Source organism: Anastrepha ludens, chromosome 2 (assembly GCF_028408465.1).
Source record: "Anastrepha ludens isolate Willacy chromosome 2, idAnaLude1.1, whole genome shotgun sequence".
NCBI lineage: Eukaryota > Metazoa > Arthropoda > Insecta > Diptera > Tephritidae > Anastrepha > Anastrepha ludens.
The window spans coordinates 89,598,396-89,605,362 of NC_071498.1; positions in this window are offsets into that span (position 1 = coordinate 89,598,396).

Genomic DNA, 6,967 nt, shown 5'->3' on the forward strand with positions numbered 1-6,967 from the left:
AAGCGGCAAATGTACAGAGTGACATACCAGTTGAAATAGCAATAGCACACATGAATATTTCGTTACATGAATCCATATACAGTGCTTCAATATATTGCATACCCATGTGCTTGTGTACTCTTAGGAGGAGACGAATATGTAGTTATGTATATTTAATGTGTGCAGTTGAGCGCACAGAAGCATGCCACATCGTCAGCCTTTGGCTTCTACAACAACAATTGCAGCGCAGATATATATTTCGAGGGTCATTAGTTTTGAATTTGCGGTCAATGCTGAGGCTGGCCACAGCACGAGATGTCGCAAAGTTTTAAGTTAACGGAAATGAAGCTGAAGCAATGATTTCCCTGTGTTTTCTATGAACTGCAGAAACCCAGTGTGAAATTGTCTTTTTTTGTCGAATTAATAAATATGCATTAGGCCTACCTACCAAAGGGAGGGGTCATAAAAGTGTAAGCCTTTCTAGTTTAAGAAATAATCATAACACACATCTCAAAAAACACGTCTGATAAAGATGTCTGCAATATACTAATAGGCCTCTTCTATTCGCCACTTCTTTGCTCGTTAACTCTCTGCTCGACTAATTTGCCAAAAAATTTGCGTGTGAAAGCAACAGCAAAGTTATCGAGTAAGATTCACCGCTAGCGTGTATGGTTATATCTCATAAAACTGGTATAACTCACTATTTCAAGAACACATTTAATTTTAGGCAACTCTATTTCAGCTTGACATTCAGCAGGCATATTACAGGTCGATTGTAAAGAAAAGGTATACACATTACATAACATGTGTAATAGTTTTAGAATGCCGAAACGTTGTTTAAGGTACTTGACCACCTTGGAAAGCTAAAAAGTACAACATATTCAATAATTTTTTTTTTCATGTTCTGTATAATATATTAAAATAAATTTTTTTTTAAATTTTTATTTAGAGCTTATATAATACAAAAAAAAATTGATTTATTAAAATTTCTTTTTTTAACATATATCCAGGAGGCGCCAAAGTCGAGGCCTGAAGAAAATCATGTCTTGCGGCGGACAGTTAATCTTAGAAATGGTAATTCTAAAACAAAAGAGAGAAACAAAATTTTCAAAAGGAAGGTTCCTTGCGTGAGAATTTACCACAAACTGACAAAAAAAAAAATAATAAAAAAATGGCGGATGTTTGAAAAAAAGTTAAGAAAACACCCCTGTTTTTCACAATGTTATGCTTAAAAAGCAATACTTTATTAACTTTTTTTTTGCAAAATGTGGTAAATTGGCATACAAAACATCTTAACAAATAAAACAAGACCAAAATCATTAAAATCGGCTAAGCAGTTTCGGAGATAAAGTGTCCGCCATTCGAAAAAAAGTAATTTCTGGAAAAACGCGTTTAAAGTTAAAACTTGCTATTTTCTTTCAGCTGAGTCAGCAAGTAATGAGTGCAGGATGCGCCTGCACATTTTCACTGATTTCACTTTGTTAGAATTCGAATTTAAAAAAACAGTTTCAGGTGATGATTTTTAAAAGTATAAGGATTGAAAAAATGTAAAAAAAAAAAATTAAATTTTTTGAAACTTATAAGGTGGTCAAGTACCTTAAAAGGAAAAACAAAGGTGAAAATGGGTTCAAGTTATTTTGAAATACCTGGTCTATACTCGTATAAGTGAGACTTCAAAAAACTTAACCAGCCATCCCGTAATTTAGATCTTAGCTCATTGTATCATTATTTACATCCCATGCCGAAATTTTGGAAATTTTCGAATACCATTATCTCGAAAACTGGAGCGAATCTGGCAAAACAGGGATGCCAGGTTTAAGAAAACCCCAATTAAGTAAGGCCACCTAACAAAAGCTTTGCCCAAAAAAAAAGTTTAAAGTCCAAGCACTGTTTGGAATTCCTCGTGAAGCTATAGAGCTCACTGCTTTGCAACTTTCTTCTTTATTTAATACTTTCTCTTTCTTTCTTGGGACATTTACCTTTCTAACTTCATTAATAAATTCTCAAAATTTTCACCATGAAAATTACGTCTTGATCTCTGGCGCAATTTTTTTTTTGCTAAACGAAACTTGAGTGGTTCATTGCGATAAATAGGGTACATAAATCTCTTCTGCAATCAAATACATATATTTTTAATATCAAAAAACGTGTTCAACTCTTTCGCTATCGCCGTGAACTGCAATTTATTTTCCAAATTTTGGGGAGAAATAAAAATTTAAGTCCTTTTTGTTTCGACGACAAATTTGATGCGACTTAAATTATTTAAATTGAAACAAACTATTTTTTATTTTAAATTCCTTATAAAAAGTGCAAAAAATTTGTTCTGGGACAGTTTTAAACAAGAACTCAATGGTAAGCAGCAAACGTGAATGATAGACTTCATTAGATGAGCGACTCTGCTCGATCGATCGATCGAAATTCGTTCTTTTTTTTTTTTAAACAACTCATATTCTATTTCATTGCCTGGAAAATTAATTTGCCCATAAAATGATGATCATTCATCATGGTAAAAGTCGACTTAACATGCAATGATGTTTTCTGTTATCGGTAGAGAGCATTAATGTAGCTGTAGAATATTGCGCCCGTGTGAATTTGAGTGAACCAATTCGATTTCTAATATATTGTGTTATAATCTGAAGTACTTTATCTACTTCAAAGGATCATAAGACACGCCCTCGCTTAGCCCATTAATTATTGTAATATAATTTACTGTTTATCTCGAATGTAGTTCCCATTTTCATGTGAAAGTAAGTATTTGCGCATTTATTTATTGCCTACATTTAGGTACTACCTATGAGTGGGAAACTAATTCGAAGGCAACAATTAGCAGGGATTTCTAGACTAGCCCACTAATATGCTACAAATATTTTATTTTCTTACTAACAATCACCTAAATTTGAGATACATAATTAAAGACGGGCTCACCGTTTTTGCCCGAGAAACTTTTTATTTACTCTGATACATTTTGTGTTAGAGAAAGTGTTGAAGTACGAATCAACGTTCAGTAAAACATATTTTATTTGCTTCTGAAGTCAACAGGCATTGAAACTGTTGTCAACATATGAAATTTGATTAATCATTAGTCATGCAGCCAGAAAATCAAACTCAAATTGATCCGTTAAAGAAGTACTCGGCACATTTTCGTTACGCTCTGAGAAATTTAGGGCAGAGAATTACCCGCAAAATTATTAATCGGCACGAACGGGGAGGTGAATATGCCCTCATGGTCGAAAGAAAAATTCGCGAATACTTCTCGTACGGAATATCCTAACTTCACGAAATACTACTCTAGCAAAGCACTAGCATACCTATGCCATACGTATATTACGTCCGTTTGCAAATCGATCGCGGAGTAGGTACATACGTGCTTTAGTAGGCGCATTTCCGGTATTTTTTATTGGTTTGCTGTAAGTATTTGAAAAGTTATGAGATTCCCACTATGAAACGTTCATAGCTGTTGGTGAAAAAAGGCACATATTTTTTATGAAATGTCTTTTTCCCAAAAAAAAAAAACAAAACTATTATTATTATTAAAAATTAGTATGTCGAAAGGTATATAGATCGGTTAGGAATTACTTGCCAAAAACCGCAAAACTTTACAGAGCCTAACTTGGTTATTCGACTGGGTTATCCCTTCATGAGTTATCCTTAACACTAGTATATTTTTAAATGCCTAGGACGTTAGTTCAAATATGTTCTTAACCAACACATGTCCCTCATATTTACTTAAGTTACATATTGTACATACATATATAAATGAGTATTTGCATGTTTGTATTTCCGTATGCATACAAACCAAGCAATCAGCAGTAGCTCTTAACTCTCGACCCCACCACCATCACCACCCACCACTCCACCGACCGAGCAACGCAGGTGATTTACTTTTCGCCTTTGCTGTGAAACCACTTTCAATAGCCGCACACAGCTTTTCTTGTCACATAAACCTACTTCCTACATACGGACATACTACTACATCTAACTACAAGCCTTACGTGTAAGCCACAAGCAACCATGTGTGCAAGAGAAAATTATTGATACTCTCAGCCATATGTTCAGATATGTGTGTGTGGTTGTGGGCGCCTGAGTATTGGAGCAGGCAGTTTGACCGATAAACACATGGTTGTGTTGCTGCTATTGGTGGCTGTCCCATGCCCCGAAACATTACTGCGGTGTACCATTGCAAATTTTGAATAATATTCAATTAAATATTGCAACACCACTACATAAATTCTCAGTTTTATTTATGGCCAAAAGGAGGCCATTTAACAATCCACGTGGAGCTACCGAGCCAGCACGAAAACTTAGATGCAGCAACTGTAAAGGATTATGCGGTTTAAAGCAATTACTTGTACGCTTGTGCTCATGCAAATAAATATGTATGTATAGACATATGCGTATATCTATAATGTATATCTACATACAATGTTTGTGCTACATTGATATTGGATTAGTATAGAAATGTTGTTGCTGCTTTGCATGGAAGTCAGTATTACTGCAGCTGTGTTTACCAGTGCAATGCTGTTGTTGGTGCAGCCGGGTCTCCTTAATGGCTGTATTAATGAGTATTTTCTGGTTGTATGCCAAAGCGAAAATGTTATGTGATAATTTGTGTATTTTGGTTAAGGCCGTTCACAACAGATGTGCTCATATGGATGTATAGCTCATAAGGATGTATATGAAAGAGCACGTAAAATTTGTGGACACAACTCTGAAGAAAAGCAAGTCAAAGTAAATTTTTTAGAAAACTCTTGAAAGGTGTAAAGTAACCCAAAGTAAGTCTTAATCGTCCCGCACTATTCCTTGTCACAAATAATTAACACTCTGGTGCCCGAGTGCATGTCCGAGTTACCACATATGTATATCATAAATGCATATGTACACATCTACATATGTAGATATATACATATATAAAAATATGCGTATATACAAATATTCATAAAGGGTGGTTAAGTTTCAAGACCCGGTGTTGATTTTGAATCAAATACAATTTTTTTAGGAAATTATTGTCATTTCTCTTTATTATGATAATATTGGTATAGCTCAATTACGTGTGGAACCAAATATTAGCCAAATGGCCTCGGCGGCACACCTCCATGCGATGGTCCAAATTTTCTATGACGCTGAGGCATAATTGAGGTTCTATGCCGTTAATGTGCCGAATTATTTCATCCTTTAGCTCTTGAATTGTTGCTGGCCTATCGACGTACACCTTTTCTTTCAAATAACCCCAAAGAAAGAAGTCCAACGGTGTCGTTGACGTTTAGGTGTGGTTCACATTCAACATCGGCCATTTGAAATTTAACCACCCTTAATATAAAAAATGTTTAAATTTTGATTTACAAAATGCAAATATGTTGGTGCACGTAATTCAACTGAAAAACTGTTTGATAATTACAAGCAATATTGATTTTTTTAAATAACTCGCTTTTATTGCTATTCTATAGAAGATTGGTGAAGATTGGTGGTGCATGGTGTTCCATTTATACTTTACATATGAGAACTATAAATAATTTTGCGAAAAATGCACAAATTTTCCATCAAAATTTAATTTGATTCACAATTTATTGAGTTAATAACCGTCGATAATGAGGTTTGTATACACTTGAAATATTCCCGCCAGCCATAAATTTTCTCACTAGAGAGATTTTAGATTCACTCAAAGCGATGGGCGATTGCATTGAGATATGCGATAAGTTATTCTGTCGCTGCATCAAGGTTCATGGTTATAATTGTACCATACAGACTTTGTTAATTCCACTATAGACGAACCAAGTCGAGCAACAACTGGAAAAGTTGTACAAAGTTCTCATACATCAAGTATAGATGGAACACCCTGTATTCGCTTACGTTTAAATATTTTTTCTAATTTTATTTCTGCGAAACGAATACATTTAGAGCAATTTTATAACTCAGAAGTTGAAGGAGTTCTCATGATAATCCTTATTCGCCAATTATGACCGATTCTGGTCTATTGCACTCTTCCATCTACGTAATTAGTTGTTGACAATAAAATACCAAATTAAGTGTGTGACTCGATTGGAGCAGCTCATTTCTTTTTCCTGGCTAATTTTCAGTTCCTAGATGTTAGAATACGTGTTTATATGTCGGTTTGACTCCACAATTTCCATGAATTTATCAAAATTCTCTACGTTTGGTCTATCAGGCGTATCTTTTCTTCAATGCCCGAGCGCAAACACTGGAACCAGCACTTTAGTGTTGCATTTGATATTGCATTGGGTTCATAAAAAGCACAAATAATTTGAAAATCTGCTAATCATAAATGTACTAAAAAATTCAACGAATTATCTCTTTTTTACCTTTATTTTGGAAAGTAGTAACATACAAATGGCTACACCAAACACAAAAATTTTACAGAATTTTTTAAAATTTAAATCACCACATAATGCAATAGTTCTCCGGACTTAAATCTGCCAAGAACTGTCCCTCCAGCTGCATTCTCGTATATGTATGAGGAACACTTACGCTGCTTTAACAACGACAACAATACACACATCTGGATGTAAAACTCTCAGGCAAAACACAAATCCAGCTCAAATTGGTCAGACATGTTTACTTGCTTTAATATAAAAAATTAAAAATCAGGTTCTGAAATCTAACGATGAAAAGTTATAGTAGTAAATTCAAATCCAAATTTTTAATTTTCGAATTAAAATTAAAAGCATACTTAATGTAAACAGCCATTTTGTTTAATTTTAGAAAATTCTCATTGAAACGACCCTGTGAAGCTGAGAAACCTATGCCAATTATCATCGCTCAAGTAAAGTGTGCCCAAAAAATTCGATATAGCCCTACGCGATATTAAGCAGATAGAGAGGATATACTCCACAATTTCTTCCATCCCAGGGGAGTGACAATTGTGGTAACAGATTTTGTGCTCTAGTCGCAATCTGGCTTGGTGAGTCTCAAGAGATAAATCGTTCCTCAAATTCTAAGATAGAAGTATATTTCGAATTCTAACTACATAAAA